The sequence below is a fragment of the Vanellus vanellus genome (genome assembly GCF_965231255.1).
Source record: "Vanellus vanellus genome assembly, chromosome: 1".
NCBI classification, from domain to species: Eukaryota; Metazoa; Chordata; class Aves; order Charadriiformes; family Charadriidae; genus Vanellus; species Vanellus vanellus.
Window position 1 is genome coordinate 98,692,319 of NC_138905.1, and position 18,646 is coordinate 98,710,964.

General features: G+C 43.1%; 1 protein-coding gene across 1 annotated transcript in view; it reads left to right on the plus strand.

Moving 5' to 3' along the window:
* The first annotated feature begins 882 nt into the window (after positions 1 to 882).
* BBX (BBX high mobility group box domain containing) overlaps positions 883 to 18,646 on the plus strand; it is a 111,714-nt gene continuing 93,950 nt past the window's right edge. Inside the window, exon 1 of the mRNA XM_082498182.1 lies at positions 883 to 1,411. The gene's annotated coding sequence lies outside the window, so the exon portion shown is untranslated. The remainder of the gene's footprint in view (positions 1,412 to 18,646) is intronic.

Sequence of the window (18,646 nt, forward strand, 5' to 3'; positions counted from 1 at the left end):
AATACTCTCTGTGGTTACCCCCATGGTCTCATTTAGAAAGACCATAAACGAATAGGGATTGTCTGCTTTTAGCTGAGGTATAGGTCAGATCCCGGCTGTGCGAGTGTTAGGAAGATCCATTGACGTGCTGCTTTCCATTATGGGTTTTAATTCTTCTTTTGAAACAATGGCTGATGGCTCCCATGGTAGTCAGCACACCTTGCCTGGTGTCCTTCTGGCTTTACCTTGATGCTTTGTTTCCCAAGCTGGTGTTTACTTAGAAAGTTATGTGTCGCTCTGTTTTATGTGGGGGTTTGTAATGCCACCCTAATGATGTGAACAAACCTCACTCCAGAGGAGGGTGGGGACAGCCGACTCTTGCAGAGGGTGTGTGGGGGTGTCCCCCCCCCCCCAATCTCCTGGGACACGTGTGCCTTTGGGGGAGAAGGTCGATGAAGGGCAGGAGTTGATGCTCTTACCGACTTAAACCCACCTTGGTGTCGGGTCGAATTTTAGCCTGAAAAGCCTCGCGGTTCTTGAAGCTGTTTTCCTGAAGAATTCCCCACACGCCCCCGCTTTTTTTTTTTTTTTTTTTTTAATGTATCTTCATCAAAAGAAGTTAGTTACGCACAAAACATGGCAGTTCTCTTGTGGCTTGTAAGGCGCAGCAGAGAGCGGGCGGGCTGCCCGCGTCCCGCGGGGTCGTACCTTTCTCAGGCCGGCTCACGCGTGGAACACCCCTGCCGGCGCAGCCCTTCGCCCGGGCCGGGGCGAGCGTCCCAGGGTGGCTCGGGGGGAGGGAAGGGGACGGGCGGGCGGGCGGGCGACCGGCCGCGCAGGGCTGGCTACCTGCGCGCCGCGCGCCGCCGCTGACGTCGGCCCGCGCGGTGGGGGGCGGTGGTGGCGGGGGCGGCCGTGTGTGTGTGTGTGTGTGTGTATGTATTGTGTGTGGAAGGGGGAGGTGTTGTGGGCGTCCGTGTTTAGCCGTGGGGCTGGCGTGCGTGGCGGTGCTGGGCCGTAGCGCCGAGCTCGGGGCTGTCGCTGCTGCCTCCACTTCTGCCCGCTCCGCTCCGCTCCGCTCCGCTCTGCTCCGCCCCGTCCGTGCGCCCCGCGCCGCCGAGATCGGCTTCCTGCTTCTCGCCTTCCTCCGAGCGCCCTCACCCTTCCCGGGGGGGGGGACGACAAAGCCCAAGGAGAGAGGAAAAAAAAAAAAAAAAAAAAAAAAAAGAGTTATTCTTCATCGGTCTGGAGTTAATTTTTATGGGTGGCAGTGGGCTCCGCTGTTGCTGACGGGCGAACGCGCCGAGCTGGAATAAGCGGTATCATGGTGATTTTTGTTCTGTCGCGGCGAGGCAGAGCTGTAGGCAGAATGGTAGCCTGCTGCACCCAAAACATTTCTGTGCCAGGGCCGTGACCGTGGAAGGCGAAGGAGGTGAGTGCCGGTTTTACGTCGCGGTGGGTTCGGCCGGTTGTTAGAGGCGGAACAGAGAGTCGCAACCTGCCCCAGCTCAATAACAAGAAACGAGCAATTACGTTGTTATGCGCTCTGATTAGATGCTTTTGCTCCTACTAATACTGTAATGGAGTATACTCAGGAAATGATGGATTTCGCTGTAGCAAAGAGCTGTAGTTAATGAAAGTTTGTAGTGTGTAAATCTGTTTTTCTTTCATTGAAAACTGTAGATGTGGTACAAATATAGCCACAAAGGACAGATGATGAAGCTAAGGTTCACTCCAAACAACTTATGATAGAAAAAGCACTTGGGTAGTTTCAGAACTTTTAGATGGATTGAATAGTGCCAGAAAGAGATGTTACTGTGATTTAGTAATAACTGTGGATCTTGAATAATGAGGGAATATATATGAGTATATGAAGGAGTGACATGATTGTATAATGTGTGGAAATAAAACTAAACACAGTAAAAACAAAAAGGAAAAAAGAAAATTCTTTTTACAGTTGCCAAGCATCCCTTAGGATGAAAGCCAGGTTGATTGAGAGAAAGCAGATTCTTTGGGAGAGTATCTCAGTTGCAACAAATGGGCAACTTGTATAGAAGCGTGTTGTTATGTTGTTGCAATTTTTTTAAATTTAACTTTTAAGATTATTTTTTCTTTATCGAGTGAAGAATGTAAATACCACAGGTTCGTTAACCAGGCTTCAGCTTTTTAAACAGGTGAGCATTGTTTTCTGTATACCTTCTAATGGCGCTCTAAAATCATTAATCCATAACTGGTGGCAGGTTGCTACTTTGTTTTGTGGTATCCTTCTGCTGATGCCTTCTCATTACTACCCATTAACAGTGAGATTAATGGGACAACTTTGTTCATTCTGACTGTGGTGCCCTGAGTGATTTTGCAGAGGACTCTTCATAAGAAGCAACTCAAAAAGGGTAGCCGTGGTGGGCCAGCTGGGCGTTGGATGCTGCTGGCACAGCTACAGGGCACTGCTGCAGGTCTGAGCTGCTCCCCAGATGACAAGGGACTATAGGAAGAAATCAAGGATCTTGTTCAGCATCACAGGAGGTGTGATGTGTCCCAAGCTCTGAGGCCTGATCAGAATTGCTTGTGCTCTTGATCCAGACCAGAGTGCACGCTCTGAGTAGCTGTTTTCTGTGATGCCAAGTTGAATTTTTTGGTTCTGGTATAAAATGAAACAAATTTAGTCGTTGATTAGTTGTGGTAGTCGGGGATACCCTCTCTTACAGTGAAGTTCCTCAGTAGCTGGGCTGAAAGCAGTTCCAGGGAAACTCTGATTTTGGTTTGATGCATTTCGATGGAAAATGAGAAGAGGTGTGGTAAATCAGAAACTGGGTTTTGATTTGTGGTAACATTTTTGGGCATGACTGACTTTCCTTTTTTTCCTTGGTGGAAATTAGCACCTCTTATTTCAGTTGTGGGGCAAATAGGGGCATATTTTAAGTGTGTTGTGTTACAGGGCCACATTTACCACTTGTAATTGAACATATTTGTAGAGAAACCTGTAAGGTCAAAAGAAAAATAACAAACCACTTCTATTGTCCTGTCTGTGGTAGTGGTGGAAGAACCTTGTATAGGCAGTAACAAAAAAAAGTTCCAGTCATGTATGGCCCTGCATCTTTTGTATTTGGCTTCAGACTTTGGGTCTACTGCACTGCGTGGTTTTGCCTCCATGCAGTGTGTACATTCATTGCTGCTAACTACTTCTTGTTATAAGCTTGTGCTCAAGGCATTAACCTTGTGTTATGTTGTTACTCTGAAGGATAGAACTGTGTTTAAAGATATTTCATGTGCTGTTCATATCAGTGTGTTAGATGATGTGTGGCCATTTGCCTCAGTGTGTCGATTCTAAAGATAATTGTAAATGCTAACGTTCCCACAAGAAGTGTGGGAGAAATGTGCTTATCCAGTAGATGCAAATGTATTTCCCATGTGGGCCCAAGTACTCAACTCTTCTTTGCCAAAGTTGCTACCTTTTTACTCATATTCTGCCAGTAGAGAAACTCTGAAGCACTGAGAACACAGATGTGATGTTAAGTATCAAGCCCAACAGCTGCTGGACTACTTTGCTGTTTTACTCAATTTGTACATATTTTCAGAATGTTCATTCTGATTGATAGGAAGCTGCTATAAAAAATCCGACCTGTATAAGTAGAGTCAAGAGTTCCTACCAGTGGCTCTAAATTTTGTGTGTGTAACTGATTTGCCAGCCTTGCTGACAGCTAGGGTCGAAGCATTTGCCCTCGTTGCATCTTCATCACATTTTGGCAAACTGTTCTGCAGTTAACTTGTGGAAATTTGTTAATTTGTTTTGGACTGCACTGAAGGGGGGGGGGGGGAAATTCTGTCTGCAAGTTATATCCTTCCTTGTTGAAGAGATTGCAAGGGTGTTAATAAGTGCTCTCTATTCATAGGCCTGAAGAGAAGAGCAAAGGGTATGGCTCCCACAGTCTTTTTTCACCTTCAGTTCACTACATGTGTAATGCTGACCCCATCTTCAACATAGATAGAAGATGCAATATCTTATTTGAACTACAGCTTCCTGACAAAGAAGTGAATAAGGCTTATTTGACAGAAGTAATAGTGAAGCACCATGTTTAAATGGCAGCACTGTCACTGAAAGAAGCAGCCTCAGACACTTGCATCCCACCCCATGGGGCCGTGCTAGTGTTTTTGCAGTTGTGTAATGAACTGGACTGGAAGACTGATCATAGATAAAATTAATGGTTTTTTATTAGCCTAACTTTTTCTGTCTACTAAAGACAGAACAGACTGCTTTTGGGTGGATCATGTATTGTGTCATGTATCAGACTGGAGAACTGAACAGCTCTGTTGTCCCAAAAAAGGGTTCCGGGAGTGTGGGGAGCAGAAGCAGGACAGGGGACAGGACTGCTTTTGGCTTCAGAGCTGGCTTATGCTATCTTACTGCTGGTCAATTTAGAGCCTTAAGGGCAGGCTAGGTAAAATGCAAGAGAAAGAGGATGTATCTCCAGAAATAGACCACTGTTATCAATATTTCTTCTACTGGGGACACATATGCATCTTTTAAATGTGATTTTGCAGTCTGGATAGTTTCCAGTCCAGATAGCATCAGGTAGTTACTGATGCTGAAGATAACATGTCTTAATTGTGATGTTGCTCCTGTGATCCTTTCTGAAGTAGGTGCTGCCTTGCATAGCTTTCCTATATCTGTAAGAACAGTCTGACTGTTCCTACAAGTTGCATGGGACTTTCACTGAGTGTGTTTGATAAGTGATTTTAGCAAGGTAGCTCCGCCTGGATACAGAATACCAGTTTACTACAGATTCAAGATGCTGGTTAAATTTAAGTACTCTATTAAATTTAAAGTGCTGTAAACTGTTCATATGATTAGTTACTGAGATTTTGACTAGTGGTGGAATATCTCTAAAAGAGAAGGCAGCATCTCATCCAGTAAGAAGAGTATGTATCTGTGGCCAGTACTATAATGTTTTTGTTTGTTTTTTAAATAGCAGGGTGATTGTTGTTCCTTGTGTGTGATTTGTGGAGTTCAGGAAGTTTTTGTTAGTGGTTTTCAAGCTTTTGTTATGTGTGTTAGGTGCTGGCAAAAAGCAGCAATAAATATTTCTACATGAATTCCCTGGGGCTGTGTTTTGGCTAGGGTAGTCGAATGTTAATCTCAAGATAAAGATCCCATTTTGAGATTTGCTAGTGTAGACCCGTGCATTTGTTCAGGGCCTTGTTGCCCTCTGTGAGACTCCATGCAAGTACAGAAATCTATGCTAGTGGATTTTGACAAGGGATTAAAGGATCGATGTTTGCTTTGCTTGGAAGTTGTTCAGATAGTAGAGTTAAGAGTTGAAAATATCATCTCTACTCCTTCCCTTGCCCTACCAAAGTAAACTGAAAACCCATAGCAAAATGCGGCACACTGACTCTTCAGATTTTTGAGTAATACTTCAGAGTACCTTAAGCTACAAAAAGATGCTGTCCAATGAAAACGTTATACAAAACAAAAATCGTATTTGTGGGAGAGGAACAAAAGGAATGATAGTTTCTGGACAAGAAAGAAAACTTACTTAAATGTTCCTATCAAGCTTTCACAGCACGAAACTCAGTTGGCTTTTGTAAAGCCAGAAGGATTGAAAGAACTACCTAGAATCCCAAGCATAAAAAAAAATAAATAAATAAATTGGCTGTTTGGTTTGATTATATCTTTCTTGTAGAGGGAAAAGTAAGTCTCTCCTCTTCCTGTAAGTGGGGAAGCTAGTTAATGAGAGTAAATGACAAGGATAATGCTTTCTTTGTTAAGCAAATTACAGCAAAATACAAGGGACCTAACACTTCAAGAGTTGATGCAGCTGGGTCATGACCATGGTTCTGTAAGTATACAGCTTCTGCTGGTGAGGACATGGAGTTACTGCCCCTGTTGCAGCACCTTCTAACAGTGTTGATGGACATGGTGTAATGGCAGTGGCATTTTCCATGGAATTCTGTCTGGGATGATACTGGGAGAGCCTCACTGGGAAGTGCTGTCACAGATGTGGAGGGATGGTGCAGGGAGTTGGTGTGGTGTGCTGCCTCCTTGGTCCAGTCTTCCCTGGTGGCTAGGTAACCTGAGTTGAAACCCTGGCAGCATCTGAGATTTTTCAGATGTGAAACTTGAGTATGGTGGGACATAGTTTTTGTAATGAGGGCTAATGCTTCACAGGGGACTCCCCCCCCCCCCCCCCCCCCCAAAAAAAGCAGTCCCGAAAGATGCTACCAGAAAAACTTGTGCATTTCAACTAAGGATGAGCTGGATCCACTGCAGAGTAAAGCTACTCAAAACAGATCCCTCCCCTTTCATCTGTTAGATCACTACTGTAAGATAAAGCATTTTTTATGATATTGGGAGGTTAAAGTATTTTCAAATTGAAGGGGTATCTTTATGCAGATGTTCAAGCAAAATGTTTGTTTCCCAAACTAATTCAAAGGTGAAACTGTCTTGTAAGAGAAGTGAAAATAACTTAATTCAGTTGTCCTGTTCCCAGCTGTCTATGATAATGTATGTTTTTTAAGTTTAAAATAATAGTATGTGCATTGACAAAATCTCAGTCAGCAGTAATACCTCCTGTGTTGGTGGAACTCACTCAAGAAGCAGATTCTTGTTAGTCAGGGCCAGTAAAGAGTTACTAGATTTAAGCTATTTCCTCCCCCTTCAAGGCTGCAAGAAGGCAGCCAGCTAGTAAGGCCCCATTTGAAAAAGGCTGACATATTCGAACAACGCAACTGAGGCCTTCCTATCTATGTTGTTGTTTATGGTTTATTCAAAAGGATCACAGGATTAAGACTGTGGTAGAGGCTTTCTGAATTAGACGCTGGGGTTTCACTGCATGTCTAACTCTGAGTCTCTGGCAGGTTGTGCCAAGCTCTGTGACTTCTGAATCTCTACATGGAAGTGTTTACTGTAGGTATGGACATGTGCTCTCTGGTGGACCTGTAGTGAGACAAGGAATCCAAATTGCTGTGTTGGTGAAGTGGTGGTTAGGCAGAAGAAAAGGAGGTACTTTCTGACTGAACTTTTAGAATAAGTGAATATATTTTAAATATTATCAGCAATTTACACTGTTGCTTCTGATTAAATTTTCTGCAGTATAGGTTGACAAATGTACGTAAAATAGATAAATTCTTTGCTCCTCACAGTTCTGAGAGGGGTATTTCAGCTTGTCCTTCAGGTCAGCAAGCTGAGGAAAGATAGAAGGGCAGGGCCCTTAAAGAAAAGCATCTTCAGTTGACTGATACTGTTTAGCTGATTTCTGCTGAGTAACTAAGGTGCAAAGAGAGGCTGTCTTGAGATGCTTAGGCTTCAGTCAGTAATGTATTTGTTTCAAGATGGTCAGCCTCCTTGAATTATACCTGGAAATAATTCTGTAAAATCATGCCAAGATGAGTATAATATGCTCCCTTTGTGAAACATCTCAGGGGGAGGGGGGGTGGGGAGGATATGCAGCTACCCAAAGTTCCCAGGTAGTCTGTGGTAAGATCTATAGGAAAGACAAATTATGGCCAGATTCTGGGGTCATAAAAGCCTGATCAATATAATAAACCTTTTATCAAAAGGAAGGCTGTCAACCCAGGTATTTGCAGCACTAACAAAGTACAGCCGTGCTTTGGCTGATCTGCAAGTAGTAGAAGCTCCAGAAGGAGCTTCATGTATTAAATTTCAATGCACCAAGGTAGGTAGATATTTTAAGAATGGCTGTTGTATTTTGCAATTTCTTATCTTTTTATTCCAGTCTGCCACTATTTATCTTCTGCATGGCTACTTTGCAAACCAGCTTACTGTGTGGTTGTTTTTATCTTGCATGTACCTGCAAAAAAGTATGTTCAGATATATAAACACATATGTCTGTGTGTAGGCATATGTGTGTAATATAAAAAGTATGTGCATCTTGGGCAGCCACACTGCCCATGATGCAGAATGCAAAGGCAGGGATTGGGAAAATGAAGAACCGCCCACTGTAGGTGAAGATCAAGTGTGAGACTACTTGAGGAACCTGAAGGTGCACAAATCCATGGGACCTGATGAGATACATCCACGGGTCCTGAGGGACCTGGCAGATGAAGTTGCTAAGCCACTAGCCATCATATTTGAGAAGTCGTGGTGGTTTGGTGAGGTCCCTGCTGACTAGAAAAGGGGAAACATAACCCCGATTTTCAAAAAGGGAAATAAGGAAGACCCAGGGAACTACAGGCCAGTCAGTCTCACCTCTGTGCCTGGCAAGATCATGGAGCAGATCCTCCTGGAAACTCTGCTGAGGCACGTAGAAAACAAGGAGATGATTGGTGACAGCCAGCATGGCTTCACCAAGGTCATGCCTGACAAATCTGGTGGCCTTCTACGAAGGGGTTACAGTGGCAGTGGACAAGGGAAGACCAACTGATGTCGTCTGCCTGGACTTGTGCAAAGTGTTCGACACTGTCCCACACGATATCCTGGTCTCTAAATTGGAGAGACATGGATTCGACAAATGGACCACTTGGTGGATAAAGAACTGGCTGGACGGTCGCACTCAAAGAGCTGCCATCAATGGCTCAATGTCCAAGTGGAGACCAGTGACGAGTGGTGTTCCTCAGGGGTCAGTACTGGGACCTGTACTGTTCAACATCTTTGTCAGTGACATGGACAGTGGGGTTGAGTGCACCCTCAGCAAGTTTGCTGATGATACCAAGCTGTTTGGGGAGGTAGACACGCTGGAGGGGAGGGATGCCATCCAGAGGGATCTGGACAGGCTGGAGAGGTGGGCCCAAGCCAACCTCATGCAGTTCAACAAGGCCAAGTGCAAGGTCTTACATCTGGGTTGGGGCAATCCCAAGCACAAATACAGGCTGGGTGGGGAATGGCTGGAGAGCAGCCCTGAGGAGAAAGACCTGGGTGTGCTGATTGACGAGAAGCTCAACGTGAGCCAGCAATGTGCGATCGCAGCCCAGAAGGCCAACCATATCCTGGGCTGCATCAGAAGTAGTGTGACCAGCAGGTCGAAGGAGGTGATTCTGCCCCTCTACTCCACTCTCGTGAGACCCCACCTGGAGTACTGCATCCAGCTCTGGAGTCCCCAACATAAGGACATGGACCTGCTGGAGCATGTCCAGAGGAGAGCCACGAGGATGATCCGAGGACTGGAGCACCTTCCCTATGAGGAGAGGCTGAAAGAGTTGGGGCTGTTCAGCCTGGAGAAGAGAAGGCTCTGGGGACATCTTCTTGCGGCCTTCCAGTACCTAAAAGGGGCCTACAGGAGAGCTGGGGAAGGAGTTTTTACTGGGGCAGGTAGTGATAGGACAAGGGGGAATGGCTTTAAACTGGAAGAGGGCAGGTTTAGGTTAAACATATGGAAGAAATTTTTCACTTTGAAGGTGGTAAGGCAGTGGAACAGGTTGCCCAGAGAAGTTGTTGAGGCCCCATCCCTGGAGGTGTTCAAGGCCAGGTTGGATGTGGCCTTGGGCAACCTGGTCTAGTGGGAAGTGTCCCTGCCTATGGTGAGGGGGGGGTGGAACTCGATGATCTTCAAGGTCCCTTCCAACCTAAACCATTCTATGATGTTTCTCGTAATAGTGGGACAAAGTGGGCTTGAGTGACTGATACTGCTCCTCGTTCACTCTTTGCAGTTCACCGAAAGCATAGTGTGAGCCAGGGCAATGTGACTTGGCCTATCACAGTATAAATCAGTAGGTCTCTACCTCTGTCTACTACTCATTTTATCAGTGAAACTTTTTGACATGCTATTTAGACCAGTAGTTAACCCGCTCTTTCCGTAGAGGATCTTGCATGTAAAACATATAAATAAAATCAAGAAATAAATTTAGAATGGGTTAAACATGACAAGGAACTTCTTTACCTTGAGAGTTGGCAGAGCACTGGAACAGGCTGCCCAGAGAGGTTGTGGAGTCTCCCACTCTGGAGACATTCCAAACCCGCCTGGATGCCGTCCTGTGCAACTTGCTGTAGGTGACCCTGCTCTGGCAGGGCGGTTGGACTAGATGATCTCTGGAGGTCCCTTCCAACCCTGACTGTTCTGTGACTCTGTAAACTTGTGTGAAAATCTTACGAAGGCCTTACCCTTCGTATGATATGATGCTGGCCAGTTAAGACTGCATCATATCAATATTATTTTTATTGAAAATACAAATTAGGCCTGTTTAAAAACTAGGAAAATAGATGTAGGGTGTGCTTGTGCAAACCTCAGAGTGCTGCAGAACTTTTTTTCTGATTTTCAGACACCTCTGTGACTGGGCCCCTGAGCAGTGAGCGGCAAGAAACAGCTCTTGGTGATTTAGTGACATAAAAGGGTAAGGTGTCCCTCACCTTACAGAAATAAATGTGCTTTAGAGCCAGTTTTTCTCCATGTCCTCCATGTAAGGCAGATCTGACCAACACTTAATTTGCTAGACCTGTGAACAAGCAAGGTGGAGGTGTTGCCTGCTGAGATCAGAGGGCGGCTGAGCCAAGTACTAGCTTTAAACATCACTTAGCTGCTGCTCAAGCCACACTATTTTGAAGGAACCTTCTCCAACTCTAACATTAAGGCTTGCAAGGCTCATTTTTCTTTCTTTCACCTGTTGGTATAGTTGTGGTACCACTGTTTTCCACCTTCAGCTTGAAATAGGTCAGAGCTCCTTGACGATACCGTAATGATAATGTGTACTTTTATAGCACTTTTCACTTGAATTGCCCAAGTGATTTGTAGGATTGATAAAGAAAGCTTTCTGACTGAGGTGATTGAGGCATGTAGAGGCTGAGTTACAGGGAGGTTGAATATGAATTTAAGGAAGTCTTTTGGCTTACCCATGAGACATTTGAAGAACATGTAGTTCCTGATTTTGGGGGAGGGGGGGGCGCTAATGCTGCTAAAATTAAGTTATGTTAAACTGCATAGGTAGTGTGTGTGTGTGCGTGCGTGTGTTAGGAAATTGGGGGTGGGGTGGGATATCACCTGATGCTCACCATATTAGATTCACCTCTGGTACAAGCATTTAAAAAGAAATTATGTAAATAGCAGTCTCTGCTCTGTGAAGGAAGAGTACCAACACTTTCTTCCAGAGCCTGGCATTAGTGTTGCAGCAAAGTGATTTCCAGAAACAAAAAGTAACTTACGACAATCTTGCTCTTAGTGGTCAGGTGCCTGCAGGTCAGTTGCTCAACAGGTGACACAAATTAACACAAAGTACCAAAAATGGATCGGAATCCAAATTTGTTTCAAACTAAGGTGTTTATGTAAAAAAATCAGTACTGTTTTTTCACTTTTTTACTTCTAATATAGCTGAAATGACCATTCATCCAAGGCTAGAGTCTGTAGGAAAGCAGAGAGGGCCAAAGTGTGGGGGGCATTTGAAGGGGTTCCAGGAGGCAGTGAGGACCAGCATCACTTGAATATTTGAGGTTTTCAAGTGAAATTATACTGCCTTAAATTTCTGGAGCTTATGTCACTGGAAGTGTTAAAAATTTGTAATGCTTTATCAATTCTCTGTTTGTGAAGACTAATATTAATATTGTTTATAAAAGTGTTATCTTAAATCATATCTTGAATACCTGTTTAACATATTACAGTTCTTACTGAGTTTTGCATTTTATTAGGCAGATGGTTCTTCCATGACTGAGATACCTTGCCTCAATACTTAGGTGCTTTGTCCAAACCTACGCAGCAAGTTTCTGGTGGAGGAGGGATGGGAAGCAAGTAAGATCTGTTAGCTTGCTGTGCTGCTGCTTTGCTCTTTAATCTGTGGGCAAGACAGTCACTTGAACTGGTGCTCTGCACATGTAACGACACTATATCTCTTTGCCTGCCCCTGAAGAGGAACAGTAAACTACATATGGGTTAGAAACAACACAGCTGTGTCTACTCCCAAGCATGTCTAAGAAGGAGAGAACTTGAATTTGGCCTCGATGGGGGCCAGAAGTGGGAAACTAACGCTTAGGGCGTGATAGGGAATATGAACACGGAACATCATGAACATGGTTGATAGGACTGTATCACAGTTCAGATACTGGACCTTCAGCTGGAGCCCTTGCCAGCGGACTGCTGTCAGTACTGCGAGTTCTTGAAGGGTTCAAAAATCTTGTGTCTTGCCCTGACAGCCAGACCGCAGAAGCTGGTGAGGCTGCAGGAATTATCTGTGACCACTAGATGACTCCTTCAGCCTGCTGGTATGTAAACTCGGAGCTGAAAAAAGCTGTGGAGGTGAAGAGCTGGTACGGGAAGGAGAGGGCTGTTCTTGGTCCATACCGAATGAGACACACCAAAATAAACGGGTTATGTATCTTGCAACTGAAGAAAGTGTTAACATGTTTTTTAGTCTGAGTTGAAGTAGTTACAAGATAATATATACCCCTGGAAATCATTAATTTGTGAGGTTTGTTGATATGTACTTTGAAAGCATTTGCAAAACAAAGTTCCAGACCTGCTTAAGGTCAGGATGGATTTATTGAGACAATGAACATGTGAAGAAGCTAATTTTACAAGTTATACGACTTCTTGACTAGACTACAAGTGATGTCTGGTTTTGTGTCAAGCTCTACTGTTACAGCTCTTACTTTGCAAGCTTTCAAAAAAAGAAAACCCACAATAAACTCCACCCAGGCCAGCAGCAACATAATGCTATCTTTGCCTCTTTTTGCGTCTTGTAGATGGATGGATGAATCCCGTTAGGCTGGAAAAAATTTGAACAGACTATTGAAATTGAGGCAGAGACAGAATTTTCACAAACTCCCTACAGATTTCACTGCATACTCGGAGGGTCCACTCACCCTAAAATGCTCAGGATTAAATAATTTTGCTGTCATTTAGTGACAGCATAAACAATGCTTCAGTTTCATAAACATGTATTTGCCAGTGTCTGTACTAAGCATATAGTCACTCTGTCAAGGTAATTAGATGATGAGATGGTACTGTTTTTGCTCCATGTGTTTCTCTGACATCCATTTTTATTTCTGAGGTCTAATAATGAATCATTAGTTGCTATTAAATATGACCAGTTCCTGGTGCAAAGTATGTGCTGGATAAAAACAGTAGTGCACATGGCTGATGATATTTATTTTTTTTCAATATTGGTTTTCTCAGCGAAGAATCTCAGAGATGAGACTTAGCCCTGAACTAGGGCTTGATCTGTGAAGATTTTATATTATTCTTTGAAGTTATAATGTTTGAGCACATCAGTGTTCATTGTAAACATAGCACTAGTCCTATTTTTAAATTTAAAGTGCACATTAAGAGTATATATCTACTTTTAAGTAGGGGTCAGGTGTACCACCCTTTCCACTTCTATCATGTTTGGAAGTTCTCTTTAGCTGAAGTTTTTCATTTTCTCTTTTAAATATGTAAGACCTGTTGATAAGTCCAAAACCCCTTCTGAATTAGCTTCCAAAACCACAATTCTGGATTGAGTCTTCGTAAACCAGGACTAAAATTTCCTTGACCCAAACCTCTGACCCTTTTGAGGGTTACGTGTACCCAGAGGCATGTTGGGGTTCAGTTCTTTGGTTGTGTCACAAAGACATGATATAAAAGCAGCTGTTATGGGATTTTCAGTTACACATCCTACATGCATAAATAGAAAGTATGTAATACATGCAGTTCTTCATATATTTGCAAACATCCCCTGTCTCTCGCTTGCTCTCTCACATTCATAATATGCATACCTTGACATACATGCGTAGGCATCCTTCCCTTCCTCCCTACCTTCTTTTCTGCCCCGAGACCCCATACTTCGGGATTTGTAAATTTAGAAGTCATGCTATAGCAATTTCATACTGTTCTAAGGGGAAACTGCATGACCCATAATTTAAAACTAGACTAATGATTTGTAAATGAAGTGTGATAAAACTGATAAGAAATACTGAAATAAGGAAACTGGTTTTTGGCATTTGCCTAAATCATTTCCATCCATCTTGCTGCTGCTTCATTATTTTGTTACACTGCATGTTCTGTTTAACTTGCTTTCTGAGAATTCCATATTTTTATCTATTTACTTAAAAGCTAGTTCTAAGGAGATCCCTTGCCTTGCTTAATTGAAAAGTCAAGGAGGAAGATTCAGGGGCAAGGCTAGGGAGGAAGCTGATCGCCATCTATTTTAACTTGGTTTGGATGAATTCCGTGCTTTAATCTCTTAGGTGAAGAGAAATAAAATTATGTTGCAGCATGTTAATATCAGACTAGTAAAAGAAAAAAAAAAAATTAAAGTAGAGAAAGAAAAAAAAAAAAACCAAAAACCACAACATAATCCTGTAGTTCCCATTAACTTCTCACTCTTAACTTCTCACTCTTCTCACTTAGAACACAGGAAGTTCCGTTCAAATACACAGAAAAACGGTGAGGGTGACAGAGCACTGGCACAGGCTGCCCAGGGAGGTTGTGGAGTCCCCTTCTCTGGAGATTTTCAAGACCCGCCTGGATGCAGTCCTGAGTAATGTGCTCTGGGCAATCCTGCTTTAGCAGGGGAGTTGGACTAGATGATCTCTAGAGGTCCCTTCCAACTCTGAAAATTCTGTGATTCTGTGAAAAGTGTTTTATTGTTGGATATACTCTATTTTTCCTGCTGCTGTCAGTGATGGTGGTTGATAGAATAGAAGGCAGCATGTAGCATGGATCAAAGTGAGGTGAATGAGCTGAATTGGAAATTTACAATGCTTGAGCTAATCTGGCAGTGGAAATGACATGAGAGATGTAATTTCATTTAGAACTATGCAAATGGAGAGGCATGCATGCGTGCTGGTCCTATCTCCCCTGCCTCTGCCAGGTCCCTCTTCTTGTTCTCCTGGGCCCCAAGTGATGTGCTGGGATGTGTACAGGTTATCAGCTGTGCGGGGATCTGGCATTTCAAGAATTATTTGGGCTGCTGCAGCAGTTGGGAGCACAAGTGATGGTGGTATATTTTATGTTCACCTTCCTCTCTCAAGTGGCTGAATTGAATCAAGCAGCAGTGCTGACAGCAGCAGGGAAAAGGCTAAGCAAGGTGCTGTCATCCTTCTGCAGACCTCTGGCTTGCAGGACTCTCTGTGCTTGCCTGCCTGCCTTTCTGCTTCTTCCTTGTTCGTTTACTATCACGTGGTGGTAGAATAGTCAGTCTCTTTATCTCTTTGTTCCAACCCATAGTATAGTAAATTTTCACAGTGTTATGTCTTGTTGTGCGAAGACCCAGGGAGGGGAGTACTGAGAATGGTCAGGCTAAGACAGATACTCAGTGTTGCATCGTGTTTATTGAGGGGGGAAAAAATCCACAAAACAAACTCCTTCAGAGTCTGAGAAACTTTTCTGAATGAAGAGGAGAATTTTTGTTTGAGACAAGGTTGTACAGCAGTTTTACTTACACAAGTTACTAGTGAAGCATCAGGTATTTCTTACCCACTTCCAACAGTTTTCCCCCCAGGTACAAGCATTTGATTATGAAATAAGATTTAAATGTAAACTTGAAATCCTGTTCAGGACTGTTTGCAGATGCCTGTGAAAGAAGCGTGTCTTTTTCATTTATGTATTGGATTAGATAGCTGTAAACTGAATGTGTCTTAAAACAAGAGCTCCTAAAACTTTGAATTGGTCCTGCAAAAACCCAGGGTATTTTCATCCCTTAACCTTGTATTTTGCATAGGTCTATACCTGTATTGCTATCAGCTGAAGTGCAGGGAACATTGTACTAGCGGTTTCGTGAAGTTTCTTACAACTGGAGTCTTTCCCAGCATCAGCTTTAAAAGTCAGGTTTTGTTTCCTAGTTCCAATATTGAGACAGTTCTGAGACAGGTGTATTTAGTCTTCATTCTGAAGAGGGTATGTTCTATTGATGTGCATCCAGAAAATTGTTTTGGTGTGGGTAGGATTACTATTGTACATGGGCACAGGGGTTCCCTCTAGGATTAGATTTCCTCATCCTCCCAAAGCTGCTTTACGATGAATGCTTTTTGTACTGCTGAGAATTGGATTTGGCATAAAAGCCTGTTCCCGTGCATTGTGTAGCAACTGCCTAGGCCACCCTACAGTGCATGAGAAGTCCTCCCCAACCAGGGTGAACAAACTCCTACCATCTTTATCCTTCTGGCCACAGGATAGCTATGGGAAAAGAGTGCTGGAATACTTAAATAGCAGTTGTTAGTACTAATACCTCATTTTAGCATGATACTTGTGCTAATTTCAGTGGTTTACTGAGAATCCTTTGAAGTCAGTCACAATCTCAGTCTGTCTCCTTTCCAGCGTAGCATTACCAGGTAATTTTCAACTAAACAATCTATTTATGGGTTATGCCAAGGCATCGAGCTGGACAAGATGACACATTTGCTTTTTGCATGTGCAGTAAAGAGGATAAGGAATCTGTGTTTATTTAATAAACCTTGGTTCCTTAACTGAGGTTGCAGCAGAAACTCTGCATAAGGTAGTGCTAGAGACCTCGAAGTAGCACCTCACACTGGCCAAGCTGGCAGCCAGGAGTCTTTCTCAAGCAGTTGAAAGTTGATTGTTTCCAAAAAGATGAACTGTTTGTAGCAGGGCTTTTACAGCCTGAGATGGGTTGCAGCCGGTCCTGTGTGGAAGTAGAGTCCTGATGGCAACTAGTTGATAAGTATTCTGAATTTCTAAATTGTTTTTGTTGTTCCCTCTCTAATGTAAAGGAGCAGCAAAACAGTCTTCAAATACAGTACTTAATACTTATTTGAAATAATAGCCACTACATCTGTGTGATTGACAGGTTATCTCAATTTATCTCGGGGTATATTACTGCATCATGTATGTTTCTTAAAGTTGGTAGAGGTTTGTAACACCTAAGTTTGCAATAGAATACAGTGCAAGTTCCACTTAACACCTGTTAAGTGTTACTTATAAATAACTTAAAAAACCCAAACAAACAAAGCCCCCCCAGCCCTAGATTCAATATGCACAATTTTGTGTATACAACAGTTCTGCAGTCATCCTTGGCATTCTGCTGTTGACTCTCTGTACTGCTAGACTGGGTAATAAATACTGAATAGTCTTCTTCACACTATATTGTTGTTGTATCATTTTTTCACAACAGCTGAATCTTACTGCAAATGCTTTACAAATATGTTAACAGTACATTCATTATTATGGAAGAAACAACTACATTACATTTATACTATGTTGGAGGCTCAAAGTATGCTCTTTTTTTTTGTGTAATAGACATCTACATATACAGATCAGGCATAGTAAGGAAATCCAGCTGAAAGCTTGAAGAGTTGTCTTGATGCCACTTTTTCCTACACTAATATAGGCACAAGAACTGGAACTGGAGGTTTGAGGGGTTTTGTCCAGAAAGCATGAAAATTAGCACTCCCATGTTCATTTATTTTTGTTTTCTGACAAAGTTTTATAATTATTATTTAAACGTTTTTTAATAAGAGAATTCATTTTTTAGAGATCTGTGGCCTTTCCTTCCACCCCTGCAAAAACTTAGTTGACCACTCTGATAAGGTCTATAACTGCACGATTACATAGCGTTGGCGAGTGAAGGAACATACCATGCTGTTCAGCAAATACAGTCTACAAATACAGGTTAATGGTTAACTACATTTAAGTCTGGAAATGAACTTATAGTAATTACAGTTAATTATGAGACGATACAAGTGCATTGCCATGCGAAGTCTGCAGAACATGCTATAACTTCAAAATGTGTGTTAGGAAAAGGATTTGAGTATCGCAGCATTGTCTTAAGACAGAAATATGGTATAAAATCAGTATAAAATCACCAAAGAGCCTTCAAGGCTAAGTCTGGCATTAATATGCGGGCTCAGCTCCTTCAAGTGAACGTTTCATATATGTACCTCTAAAGAAAAAGTAATTGGTTCCCATTTTAACTGCAGTGATAACAACTTGTCCAGCTGTGCAGTTTGTGCCTGTGCTTGGCCCCGGAGCAGCACGTAGAGCAAAGGTAGTTTCTCCTGATGCATTTTTGGAACTACTTGGAGCTCATCCCTGTTAGAGCTGCCTTTGGGCAACTCCTAGCATGCTGTGTTTTGGCTTTTGCATATCTCTTGGCTACGCACCAAGGTATGATATTCAAGAGTATGCTGTGCACCCCTATGACTCTCTTCTTCTGGGGCAGCCTCTGTGAAATCAGGATTTTTATAGCCAGTTTTCCCTGCCTTTCTGCCCTCAAATAAGAGGCTGCGGCAGAACAAAGTAATTGGCTCTCCTAATTATTATTTTTTTTCAAGACAAAATGAGTCTGTCCTTCCTCCCATGGTCTTTATCCTTTTTATAATACTACTAATAATTTTTATTATTATTGGTTTGCACCTCCTGCTGAAAGTCAGATTCTGCAAAAAAATTTTAGCTTGTATGACAGGGACATCTGTGTGCAGCCCATCTTGCTAAAGTTTCACAAGGTCAACAGGAGTGCTGCAACAAGTGAGAGCTCAAAGGCCACAGATCTTAAGTGTTGATCTTGAGAATATTTACACATAGGCATAACTTCTCCACCAAAGCTCCCTTCTGTTGACTTCAGGGATGACTTGTGCATTTGAAATGGAGCCCAAGTGTAAGTGCTCACAAGTTGGTGACCACAGGAGGGGGAAGCAGGGTGTAAATACACTGCTGTGAAGGGTGGCATTCGTTTTCCTGCCCTCAGGTTATAGATTGGCCATCCAGGTGTTCTGCCTGGCCTCCAGCTGCTGCTCCAGAAGGGTGAGTGTCTTCTGGGGGTCCACTGGCATATCTGCCAGCCCCTGGGGAGGCCT